Source organism: Scyliorhinus torazame, chromosome 17 (assembly GCF_047496885.1).
Source record: "Scyliorhinus torazame isolate Kashiwa2021f chromosome 17, sScyTor2.1, whole genome shotgun sequence".
NCBI classification, from domain to species: domain Eukaryota; kingdom Metazoa; phylum Chordata; class Chondrichthyes; order Carcharhiniformes; family Scyliorhinidae; genus Scyliorhinus; species Scyliorhinus torazame.
Window position 1 is genome coordinate 64,498,916 of NC_092723.1, and position 12,982 is coordinate 64,511,897.

The window sequence follows — 12,982 nt, forward strand, 5'->3', positions numbered from 1 at the left end:
TGTATTTATGTTGTTTCCAGTGGTTGAGGGATCAAGAACAGGGAATAATGGAATCAAAATTGAATGTATTAGATTTGAAAATGGTATCAGAAAAACTTCTTTACATGAGGTTGTAAAGTTGGGGAATTAATTTCCAAGGTTACTGATTCAGACAGAAACTATGTCAACATGAAAGATTAGATTGAATATGCGGATGAAGGAAAAGGAGTTAACGGATATGAAAAAAGGGTGGATAAACGTGATTAGAACAATTTGATCTTGTGGAGGGTAAACGTTGATACAAACTAGATGTGCATGTAGTCTGTTGTTTTTTATTTGTGAAGAGCTTCAGCGTTAACCTTTTGGCTGAGTTGGTAAATGACCCCTGATATACTCAACCTTTAAAAAGGCAAAAGTCCAAGATTTGCCCCATGATTTATGGCAGTTTAGCTAAGCTGAGGTAGTTTAGTGCTATGCATAGACATGATGTCCTAATTTTTCCAGAACTTTTCTTAGCAATCAAAATCCAGTGACAGCCACAGCCATCACTCTCTTTCTTCCCCTCCCCCCAACCTTCAATCTCAACATCTGGAAAAGTCAGTAGTTAGATGTTTAACAAGGACAAGATTAAAATTCTAGATCATACTCCTCATAGGTGAACAGGGAACACAAGCTCACAGTTCAGATTTGCATATAATGATTTACTTCAGTGAGCGACACAGAGTAGCCACCTGAATTAACAACTACGGTAGGATGTCTTGTGGCGTTTCCAATTAATGTGTAAATTGCAAATCTTTACTTTATTTTGAGTGTCCAAATGCAGTTATTTAAAGCGGTCTGTATGTTCTGCTGGTAGGCTGTCATTTTCTGACTGACTGTAGCCATCCAAATACTTTTAGAATTGATAGTCTGTAGAATTCTTTCCAATTTGACTGTTTAATATTTTGCAGTAACTATAGAATGTAAGGGTCCTTCCTGTTTACTCTCTTGTTTCCCCTTTTATTTTGTCGCTATCGTTTTTGGTCCATGGATGATTAATGGACATGTGCCTTTAAGTCAAGCAACAGAGAGGAGTGAGGAATTCAGAAGTTACAGGAGAGGATACTTTGCTAGTTTTGAATGGGAGACCTCAAGACGTTTTGGCACCAGAGAGTGTGAGACTCTGTTCGAAGATTGGCTGGTGGCCAATGGTGGTCTGCCTGGTAACAGGTGGTTATTGGAGCCAGTCCCAGTGGGATGATTCTTAGAGACCTCTGGAGCAGTTGAGTCTTAGACACAGTGACAAGGACATGCTCATTCTCTCTCTTCATTTTCTCCAGGAAAGCTGTATAATTGCTGTATTTCTGACTTTGCAGAAAACGTGAATGAATGAATAGTCAGGGAAGACCATTACAGGCTGCAAATGGAGACTTTTACCTGTAGGCTTCCTGTAAAGGAAGGTGTGCTAGAAACCACCATCTGAACAAAGACTCTTTCCTTTTACTTATAATTTTACCCCTTTCCTCCTCTCTGTTTGTCATGTGTGTGTAGATGGTGCGGGGCAAGTTAAAGTGGGGGAATTAGGAATTTGATGATAGTTAACCAGTTGCATTTGCTGCCTATTTAGTTAATTGTGTTTACATTTACAAACCTGGTGACTGTAATTATTGGGAAGCCAAGGGCTTGAAGACTTGGGCACTTTTCTAAGGATTATTGGTTAATTCACTTGTGTTGCGACATGAGTCAAGGGGGGCTTGAATTGACTGCACCCTAGCCCAGGGTGTTGTACCAATAAGCACAGTTTTCCTGCCAAATTTGTCTTGCAGCATGCTCCGTTCTGTTGGAAGCAGCAGGAACTACATTCGCTGATCCATTGCAATACCGAGGTCCATGAGTGGTCTTATTCTGCATACTTGCATTTGGCTAGATCTCTGCCTACACCCATGAAAAAAATTAAATACTTGCGTTTTTAATGCTTCCATTCCTGTCAAAATATCTCAAGTACTGAACACAATGAATTATATTTTTGATGGTGGTTATTGTTAGATAGGCAAATAGGCCAGAGTTTTCTCATTAACTGAATATCAGCCTAGACCTGGTGGTGGCTCTGTCAGAAAATTATGTCTGAGCACTACTGTTGGATGTAAGCAGATAGTCGCTGAGCTTCCAGCAGGATACTGAAGGGGTGCTAAATTATTGAGGGTAATGCCCTTCAACTGAAATGATAAACTAAGGCCAAATCTGCTTGTTGTTTCTTCAGGTTGGTATTAAAGATGTTATCATGTCAATTTCCTGTAATACGCCAGGAGTACAATTTGCATTTATATAGATTTGGCTTCGATTCCTCAAACAGTACCATTAGGAAGCTGCTTTTTGTAGAATAGTATGTGTAAAATGGTGGCCTTGTTGCCAATCTAAGCAGTCTTTTACAGTTTAGAAATAATTGTCTTTAGGGGTAATTTGGGTGCTTTCTGAGAAAGCGATAGTTATTTCAGGTCTCCTAAATATACAGTTAATTTGTAATTATTTAAATTTATCTAAAAATGTATGGCACTAAGATTTAGTAGCTCTTCGTTTTAGACAGGTGACGTTATAATGAAACGCAGACTTTGTATTTCCTTCTAGCGCAGGGAATTATTTGCTGTTTTTTGATTCTGTATGCACTATTTGCATTGAGACATTCTAATGTATAAGTGTACACTATTTGCATTGAGACATTCTAATGTATTAGTATGTAATACAGGGCATACAAGTGGCCAACCTGTAACCCAAGACAATCAATTACAGATTTGTTTAAGTTTCAGGGTTTTTTTGGAGTGTATGACCAAGAAAGTGATGACTGGAAATGAAGCTTGTACTCTGAGTCATGCAGGAAAGTCTGCGTTTGCAACACTTCATCCTGTATGCCGTGTTTGTTTGAGCAAGTATGTTTTGAGGTCATAGTTTTTCGTGGTCTTGTACTTTCCATTACATTGGATTATCATACAGCTACCTAGTTCTTGTAAAATTAACACCCTGAAAACTTAGTTTTAAAAAAAAAAGTACAGAGTTGCACATTTAAGAATCATCCATTTAAATAGAACTCCGGGAAACTATAAACTTGTATCGATTGGTTTATTTTTCTTTCCATCCTCATTGCGGTCCTCTTTGGGGGGGGGTGAAATATTCTAAGTTGTCTGGTGACTCCGTTTTGGGAGTAAATTAGTTTGATAGTTTTCAGAAAGTCCTCATTAAAGTCATAAAGTTCTTGTATGCAGTCAGCAAAATGCAGGTATTCTCTTAATTTACCTTGTGTTATGGGTGAGGTGTTTTCAGAACCCCAAAATGTATCATGGTGTTCAACCAACCTCCCCTTCAATGGATTGTTGCTTTTGAAGCACACGGTTTGTTCCCCAGGTGTGATATTACAATTATGGACATGTGGTTTTTAACACAAAACAATGTTTATTCCATGAACTCAACTTAACCTTTTAAATAAACATTGGATCCCTTAACACCCCTCACTTCAAAGATAACCCCGAAAATAATACAACACTAAATAATCCCTCAGAATGTTCCTTCAAACATCCAAAAGGCTTCAAACCTTCAAAACAGTAACACACCAGGTCACAGAATATATATATTTTCTGTTAGATGGCAGAGATATATCCGCTTGGTTGACTTAAGCTCCAGCACTTTGCTTTTCTTCCTGCAGCTCTCTGGAAACACACAGACACACCCAAGCTGCTTTCTCAAACTGAAACCAAAAGCAGAAGTGAGCTCAGTTCCCCCCCCTGTGACATCACTTCAGTAATATGATCAGCTTCATCTGTTAAAGGTACATTTCTTCAGCATCCAATTCTTAAAGGCACTCTCACGTGACACTTGTGATTCCTAATTCACTGGAAAAAGCTTACACAAAATGTTATTCTAATGTGAACAACTCTCTAATAGCTGAGACGCACAACTATTCAATTTTTAAAAATTGATTAGGCGAGAAAAATTATAGACTCGCAAAAAATAGATACCAGCAGTAACTGAGTCAAATATTAATATTAGATACAGTACAGCTCATCCATTGGCTAAAGACACCCAAGTTACCAGATTCACAGCTTGATGTGCGTATAATTTAAAAAAAATATATATAAATTTAGAGTACCCAATTCATTTTTTCCAATTAAGGGCCAATTTAGCAGGGCCAATCCACCTAGCCTGCACATCTTTGGGTTGTAGGGGAAAAACCCACGCAAACACGGGGAGAATGTGCAAACTCCACATGGGCAGTGACCCAGAGCCGGGATCGAACCTGGGTCCTCGGCGCCGTGAGGCGGCAGGGCTAACCCACTGCGCCACCGTGCTGCCCTATGTGTGTATAATTATGATTGACACAAAAATGAGCTATTCACAAAACATGCGAGAAATTGTCATTTGCAAGCTCTGTCCCTTTTTACACTGAAAAAGTACTGAACAAATACACCAAGCAAGCTATTTTTAGTAACAATAATTATATTTGTGTGAAACATTTGATCAAGGTTAAGTTTGCAATCAACTTTTTGAAAGTAATTTTGACCGTAAAACATGTGTAAGATGTATTAGTAGATTTGTTAAAAGTCTAGAAAGAGCCAAACACACATACAGTTGAAGTGAAAGCTGACCAGTGGATAACTGGTCCTTTTTGTAAACTAAATTAACACAATTTTTTAATTTTTATGAACAGCGATTTTGGAAGAACTGTAACATTAAACAAGTTTGGAAATTGGTTCTCAGTGCAAGTCCTAAATATGAATGTTTACATTTTTATATTTGGCACAGTAGCTTGTCCAATGCATTTCTCATAGAAAAATGCTGCAAAGTATCTGAGGGGCATAATCAGGTAAAGGTAGATGCTGTGGTTTTTAGGGATAGACTTAAAGGAGTGGGAAGTGAAACAGCGAGGGGAAATCCAAGTATTGGCCTCTGTGATTGAACCACTATCACAAAGTAAAGATCCAAGAGCCGGGAGGTGCTTGGTGGGTCGGGCATGGGTGTGTAGCGCTGGAGGATGCACAGAAATAAGGAGAGTGGAGGCTATTAAAGAATTTAAATGGTGGTGTGAAATTTTAATGAAGGTGTTGGAGGATTTGAAGCTGGTGTAGGTCAAGTAGCATGTGATAGACTTCCGGTTGCGGCAATGCGGAGCTAAGTCGCACGTTCGGCAGCTCCTGCTTGGAGCGGACTTTTGGGCTCTTTTCAGGGTCCCCAAACGGCATTTTTTCGACATTTCCCGGTGTGGGAACATTCCCCCGACAGTGTATGACTTGGACCAGGAGCGGGGCGACTAAAAAAAGTGGTGGTGAAGCCAAAGAAAGTGCAAGGGAAGACGAGCAAGATGGTGGTGGGCGGGGACGAGGCAGCGTGGATGCAGTGGGCGCAGGAGCAGCAAGAGGTTATCCAGCGCTGCTTCAGGGAGCTCAAAGCGGATCTGCTGGAGCCGATGAAGGCTTCTATTGATAAGCTGCTGGAGACCCAAACGGCCCAGGGGGTGGTGATCTGCGAGGTCCGACAAAAGATCTCAGATAACGAGGACGAGATCTTGGGCCTAGCAGTAAAGGTGGAGGCGCATGAGGTGCTCCAGAAGAAATGGCAGGAACGGTTCAAGGAGATGGAAAATTGGTCGAGGCGGAAGAATCTGCGGTTCCTGGGCCTCGCAGAGGGACTGGAGGGATCAGACGTGGGGGCCTATGTGGTCTCCATGTTAAACTCGCTGATGGGAGTGGGGTCCTTCCAGGGGCCCCTGGAGCTGGAAGGGGCCCATAGAGTGCTGGCGAGGAGGCCCCAAGGCTAACAAACCGACGCGGGCGGGGGGGGGGGGGCATGGGGCGCGTGGCTGGCCGAGGAGGGGTTATGGCAAGTCGGCGGGGGAGGGGGGCGGGTAGCCCCTGATCCGGCTGCTAACCTGGAGCGTAAGTGGGCTGAACGGGCCGGTTAAGCGGGCCCGGGTGTTCACACACCTGAAAGGGCTGAAGGCGGATGTGGTCATGCTCCAGGAGACACACCTGAAGGTGGCAGACCAGGTAAGATTGAGGAAGGGGTGGGTAGGCCAGGTGTTTCATTCGGGGCTGGGTGCCAAAAATCGGGGCAATCTTGGTGGGAAAGAGGGTGTCGTTCGAGGCGTCGAGCATTGTGACAGACAATGGCGGCAGGTACGTAATGGTAAGTGGTAAGCTGCAAGGGGAAAGGGTGGTGCTGGTCAACATGTACGCCCCGAACTGGGACGATGCGGGTTTTATGCGGCGCATGTTGGGTCGGATCCCGGACTTGGACGTGGGGGGCCTGATAATGGGGGGGACTTTAATACGGTGTTGGATCCGGCACTGGATCGCTCCAGGTCTAGGACGGGTAGGAGGCCGGCGGCTGCTAAAGTGCTGAGGGGGGTTATGGACTAGATGGGAGGGGTGGACCCTTGGAGATTTGCATGGCTGGGGGCTAGGGAAAATCTTATTCCCGGATCGACTTTTTTGTTATGAGCAGGGCGCTGATTGCGAAAGTAGAGGATACCGAGTACTCGGCGATAGCCATTTCGGATCACGCCCTGCATTGGGTAGACTTAGAGCTGGGGGAGGAGAGGGACCAGCGCCCGTTGTGGCGCTTGGAGGTGGGGCTGTTGGCGGACGAGGAGGTGAGCGAGCGGGTCCGAAGAAGCATAGAGAGATACCTGGGGGCCAACGATAACGGGGAGGTCCGAGTGGGGATGGTCTGGGAGGCGCTGAAGGCGGTGGTTAGCGGAGAGCTGATCTCCATTAGGGCTCTCAAGGAGAGGAGAGAGCAGAGAGAGAGGCTGGTGGGGGTGATGGTGAGGGTAGACAGGAGGTATGCGGAGGTGCCGGAGGAGGGACTGTTGAGGGAGAGGCGTAGCCTCCAGGCCGAATTCGACCTGTTGACACCAGGAAGGCGGAGGCGCAGTGGAGAAAAGGCCCAGGGGGCGATTTATGAATATGGGGAAAAGGCAAGTCGGATGCTGGCGCATCAGCTTCGGAAGCGGGATGCAGCTAGGGAGATTGGAGGAATTAAGAATGGGGGGGGGGGGTGATGCGGAGTGGGGTTGGCATCAATGGGGTCTTCAGGGACTTTTATGAGGAACTGTATCGGTCCGAGCCCCCACTGGAGGATGGAGGGATGGGCCGCTTTCTGGACCAACTGAACTTCCCAAAGGTGGGGGAGGAAATGGTGGCGGGATTAGGGGCCCCGATTGGGTTGGAGGAGCTGGTCAAAGAGATAGGGAGCATGCAGGCGGGGAAGGCACCGGGTCGAATTTTACAAAACATATGTGGACCTGTTGGGCCCGTTGCTGGTTAGGACCTTCAATGAGGCAAGGGAGGGGGGGGGGCCTTGCTCCCGACGATGTCCCGGGCACTGATCACCTTGATCCTGAAGCGGGACAACGATCCCTTGCAGTGTGGGTCTTACAGGCCGATTTCATTGTTAAATGTAGATGCCAAGGTGCTGGCGAAGGTCTTAGCCACGAGAATTGAGGATTGTGTGCCGCAGGTCATCCACGAAGACCAGACTGGGTTCGTGAAGGGGAGGCAGTTGAACGGGAATGTGCGGAGGCTCCTGAACGTTGTAATGATGCCGGCGAGGGAGGGGGAGGTGGAGATAGTGGCAGCGATGGACGCGGAGAAGGCCTTCGATGGGCTACAGTGAGGGTACTTGTGGGAGGTGCTGAAGAAGTTTGGGTTTGGGGAGGTGTTCATCAGGTGGGTTAGGCTATTGTACGAGTTCCCGATGGCAAGTGGCCACGAACAAGAGGTCGGAGTACTTTCAGTTGCATCGAGGACGAGGCAGGGGTGTCCCTTGTCCCCCCTACTCTTTGCGCTGGCGATTGAACCCCTGGCTATGGCACTGAGGGAGTTGAGGAACTGGAGGGGCCTGGTGCGGGGTGGGGAGGAGCATAGGGTGTCGCTCTATGTGGACGACTTGCTGCTATATGTGGCGGACCCAGTGGGGGGAAATGCCGGAGGTAATGAGGATCCTCACGGAGTTTGGGGATTTCTCAGGGTACAAGCTCAACATGGGGAAGAGCGAGTTGTTTGTGGTTCGCCCAGGGGACCAGGAGAGGGGGATTGGTGAGCTCCCACTAAAAAGGGTGGGGAGGAGCTTCAGGTTTTTGGGGGTCCAGGTGGCCAAGAGCTGGGGGCCCCTGCATAGACTTAATTTCACGAGGCTGGTGGAGCAAATGGAGGAGGAGTTTAAGAGGTGGGACGCGTTGCCGCTTTCCCTGGTGGGTAGGGTGTAGTCGGTCAAGATGACGGTGCTCCGAAGGTTTTTGTTCCTGTTCCAGTGCCTCCCCATTCTTATCCCGAAGGCCTTCTTTAGGCGGGTCAACAGGAGTATAACGGGGTTTGTGTGGGCGTGAGGGACTCCGAGGGTGAGAAGGGTGTTCCTGGAGCGGAGTAGGGATGGGGGGGGTGCTGGCGCTGCCCAACCTCTGTGGGTACTACTGGGCCGCCAATGCGGCGATGGTGCGCAAGTGGGTGATGGAGGCGGCATGGAAGAGGCTGGAGACGGCGTCTTGTGAGGGTACGAGTCTGGAGGCGCTGGCAACGGCGCCGCTGCCGCTCCCTCCAATGAGGAAACCATGAGCCTGGTGGTGGCAGCTGTCCTCAAAATTTGGGGGCAATGGAGGCGGCACATGGGGGAAGTAGGGGCCTCGGTGTGGACCCCGATACAGGGGAACCACCGGTTTGTCCCAAGGAGAATAGATGGAGGCTTTTCGGGGTAGCACAGGGCAGGGATAAGAAGGTTGGGAGACCTGTTTGTGGATGGGAAGTTCGCGAGCCTGGGTGAGCTGGATGAGAAATACGGGCTCCCCCCGGGAAACGCCTTTAGGTATCTACAGAGAAGGGCGTTTGCCAGGCGGCAAGTGGTGGAATTCCCGCTGCTGTCGCCACAGGACAGGGTGCTCTCGGGGGCGTGGGTTGGAGAGGGGAAAATCTCGGCAACATACCAGGTGATACAGGAGGAGGAGGAGGCCTCGATGGAGGTGCTGAAAGGTAAGTGGGAGGAGGAGTTGGGGGAGGAGATTGAGGAGGGGACATGGGCAGATGCCCTAGGGAGGGTGAACTCTTCCTCTTCGTGCACAAGGCTCAGCCTCATACAGTTTAAGGTGCTGCACAGGGCATACATGACCGGGACAAGGATGAGCCGGTTTTTGGGGGGAGAGGACAGGTGTGTTAGGTGCTCAGGGAGCCCAGCAAACCACACCCATATGTTCTGGGCATGCCCAGCGCTGGAGGAATTTTGGACGGGCGTAGCGAGGACGGTGTCGAGGGTGGTAGGATCCAGGGTCAAACCGGGCTGAGGGCTCACAATATTTGGGGTTGCAGAGGAGCTGGGAGTGCAGGAGGCAAAAGAGGCCCGTATTCTGGCCTTTGCGTCCCTGGTAGCCCGGCGAAGGATTCTTCTTCAGTGGAAGGATGCGAGGCCCCCAAGCGTGGAATCCTGGATCAACGATATGGCGGGGTTTATTAAATTGGAGAGGGAAATTTGCCTTAAGGGGATCGGTGCAAGGGTTCTTCAGGCGGTGGCAACCGTTCTTGGACTTCCTGGCAGAACGGTAGACAATGGTCAGCAGCAGCTGCAACCCGGGGGGGGGTTCTATTTTATTTTTGTTTGTCTATATTGGGGGATCTGAGGGGGTGTATATATTTGCTTTGTTTGCTATGTGTTTTGGCGGGTGTTAATATATTATTTATGTTTAGGGGGGCACTGGGTTGTTTTGTTTTGTTTTGTATTTAATTTACTTTTATTTTATTGGGTTCCTTTTACATTTTGTTGTTGATATTTTGTGAAACCTTTAATACATTTTTTTTTTAAAGTAGCATGTGATAGGACGTGGTGTAGGATAGGATACAGGCGGCAGACTTGTGGATAAGTTGAAGTTATGCATTCCCAATCATAATTGCTCCACCATTGGTGACCCTTGTGTAAGTTCCTAGCTCCTAGCTCTGTAATTCCCTCCATACACCTCTTTGCCTCTCTATCACACTTGAGTCCTTTAAGACACTTCTTTGACCAAGTTTTTGGTCATCTGACCTAATATCCTTATGTAGCTCAGTGTAATTTATTTTATAATGCTCCTGTGAAATCTTTTGGGATGTTTCATTACATTAAAAGTGCTATATAAATATAAGCAATTTATGTTGGAGCTAGTTGGTAAGCATTGAAATAGTTGAGTCAGAAGATAATGAGATGGATAAGAGTCTCGGCAGCCGGTAGGTTGAAGCAGTTGTTAGTTACAGTGTGGAAGTGGACAATCTTTGTGATGGAGAGACTGTTCTGAATTGCCTGCTTTAACTTGAGACAGTGACTTTGCAGGGCTATGGAATAAATCACAGGCACAGAGTTCATGGGGCCCCTAAGACAATTAACATTGTTTCGCATTATTTAACTGGAGATATTTGTAGCTCATATTTGTAGCTCGGGTGGCATGGCAGCACAGTGGTTAGCACTATTGCTTCACAGCGCCAGGGTCCCAGGTTTGATTCCTGGCTTGGGTCACTGTCTGTGCAGAGACTGCGCGTCCTCCCTGTGTCTGCGGGGGTTTCCTCCGGTGCTCCTGTTTCCTCCCACAAGTCCTGAAAGAAGTGCTGTTAGGTGAATTGGACATTTTGAATTCTCTCTGTGTACCCGAACAGGTGCCGGAATGTGGCAACTAGGGGATTTTCACAGTAACTTCATTGCAGTGTAAATGTAAGCCTACTTGTGCCAAAATTATTATTATATGGTATCATAGAATTTACAGTGCAGAAGGAGGCCATTTGGCCCATCGAGTCTGCACCGGCTCTTGGAAAGAGCACCATACCCAAGGTCCACACTTCCACCCTATCCCCATCACCCAGTAACCCCACCCAACACTAAGGGCAATTTATCATGGCCAATCCACCTAACCTGCACATCTTTGGACTGTGGGAGAAAACCGGAGCACCCGGAGGAAACCCACGCACACACTGGGAGGATGTGCAGACTCCGCACAGACAGTGACCCAAGCCGGATTCGAACCTGGGACCCTGGAGCTGTGAAGCAATTGTGCTATCCACAATGCTACCGTGCTGCCCTTATAGCTGGGATCTGGTGGCAGAAGATAGAAGTATGAAAATACGAATTCAGCATCGGATTAGCTCCGGTTGGAGTAATTGGAAAAATCACAGTGGCATTTTATGTGAAAGTAAAGTATTGCTGAAACTGAAGGAAGAATCTACAAGTGTGATTGGCCTTGACATATAGTGTAGCAACTTGAGCAACATCAAGAAGAGAGAAACAATGACTGGATACTAATGAGATATAGATGATGAGATGGATGTGTGGAGTACCAAGAAATGACAAAATAAAGAACCAGCGCATCAGGGGGTCAGTGAAATTTGTAGAAGCATGGAAGAAAGTAGCCAAGAAGAAGTTGAAATGGTATGGTCATCTGTTACGGAGAGAGAGAGGGAGAGGTGTGGTGAGGGGAACTGCCAGGAGCAGGCATGTAACTGATCATAAACAAATTCCAAAATAGGTTGCATTGCACTTAGCTAAAATATCAATGAAGAACTTTTTTTGTCTTGGTTATTCTTTGCCCCTCAGTACCTTACGCTATTTGACAGTAGTTAGCACAGCTGCTCACATCGCCAGGGACTCTGGTTCGATTCCGACCTCGAGTGACTGTGTGGAATTTGCACATTCTCCCTGTGTCTGCGTGGTTTTCTTCCGGTTGCTCTGGGTTCCTCCCACAGTCCAAAGATGTGCTTGTTAGGTGGATTGGCCATGCTAAATTGCCCCTTGGGTGGGGTTGCAGGAATAGGTCGGAGATTGGGCCTAGGTAGGGTGGTCTTTTGAAGGGTTGGTGGAAACTCGATGGGCTGAATAGCCTCCTGCAATGTTTCAAGGAGGAAGACCTGATACCAGATGGAATGAGGCGATGACGAGGGACTTAAACGCAGCAGGGTTGGACGAAGAACAGGTGACTTACCGGAGTAGATGGCGATGGGTGATCAACCAGCATTGTGTAGATCCCCAGTAAAATGGGAGAAGCTGAAAGAAGAAAATTTGAGCTCATTGAAGATGATGTTGGGCAAACAGTCTTAACAGCAGGGGCAATGGTTGTGAGACATGGCAGAGTGGTAGATGTCCTAGTTTGTGTGGAATCGAGCCTCATGTTTTCTAATAATGAAGCCAAAGGGACAATAAGTAGATGAGGATGGGATCTGAGGAGAGAACTTTGGGGATAAAGTTGCGGATGCTTGAACAGGGGACATGCTCTGAGAGCAATTTGATAAGCGAGGGTGGAGTCATTCTGAAGCGAAGTGGTTGAAAGCAAGATTTAGTGATATTGACCCAAATCTGTGTCGCCACCCTATAGTTCTGTGTGTACTGGTGTTGAAATCTGTTAATATTTCTTGTGGCATTCTAACGTTTGACAAAATCATGACATTATTAGATGTGGTAAAACAAGTATGTTTATATGTGTATATAAGTGTACATTTTTTTGCTAACTTAACTGCATATTACCAAAACCAAATGGCAGAAGTAGGCAAACAGAAATTATGGTTTTCTCTTGGTGATATTGTTTTGCACTATAAATAGCATTTTTGCACAGCTATGTTCTGAACACCACTTTGAGCCGCATCCTGAATGTAACTGATCATAAACAAACTCCAAAATAGGTTGCATTGCACTTAGCTAAAATATCAATGAAGAACTTTTTTTGTCTTGGTTATTCTTTGCCTCTCAGTACCTTACACTATTTGACTTGTGCTCAGGCCACAACAAATGCTGTTTTTGAGCTCATTTAGGATGTATATTGCCCATTTCTGCAAAATACGTAATTTGAAATAAGCTTGTTGAGAAATCCTAAATCTGAACCCTCCCATCCTGTGATGCAGTTACTACATGAGTGTCTTGCTGCCCTGCACTGGTATTTGACTTTATGTTCCTGTTTTTGTACATTTTGAAATATTTGTCTGGTAATGTGTACATATTTACTTGGATCCAATGCTTTCTCTGCTACTGTCATGGGGGCTTG

The 12,982-nt window shown here is 46.6% G+C and overlaps 1 protein-coding gene across 8 annotated transcripts in view; it reads left to right on the plus strand.

Moving 5' to 3' along the window:
- The window catches only part of LOC140393916 (homeodomain-interacting protein kinase 1-like), a 152,891-nt gene that overhangs the window by 29,110 nt on the left and 110,799 nt on the right, over positions 1–12,982 (plus strand). The gene's annotated exons all lie outside the window — the stretch shown is intronic.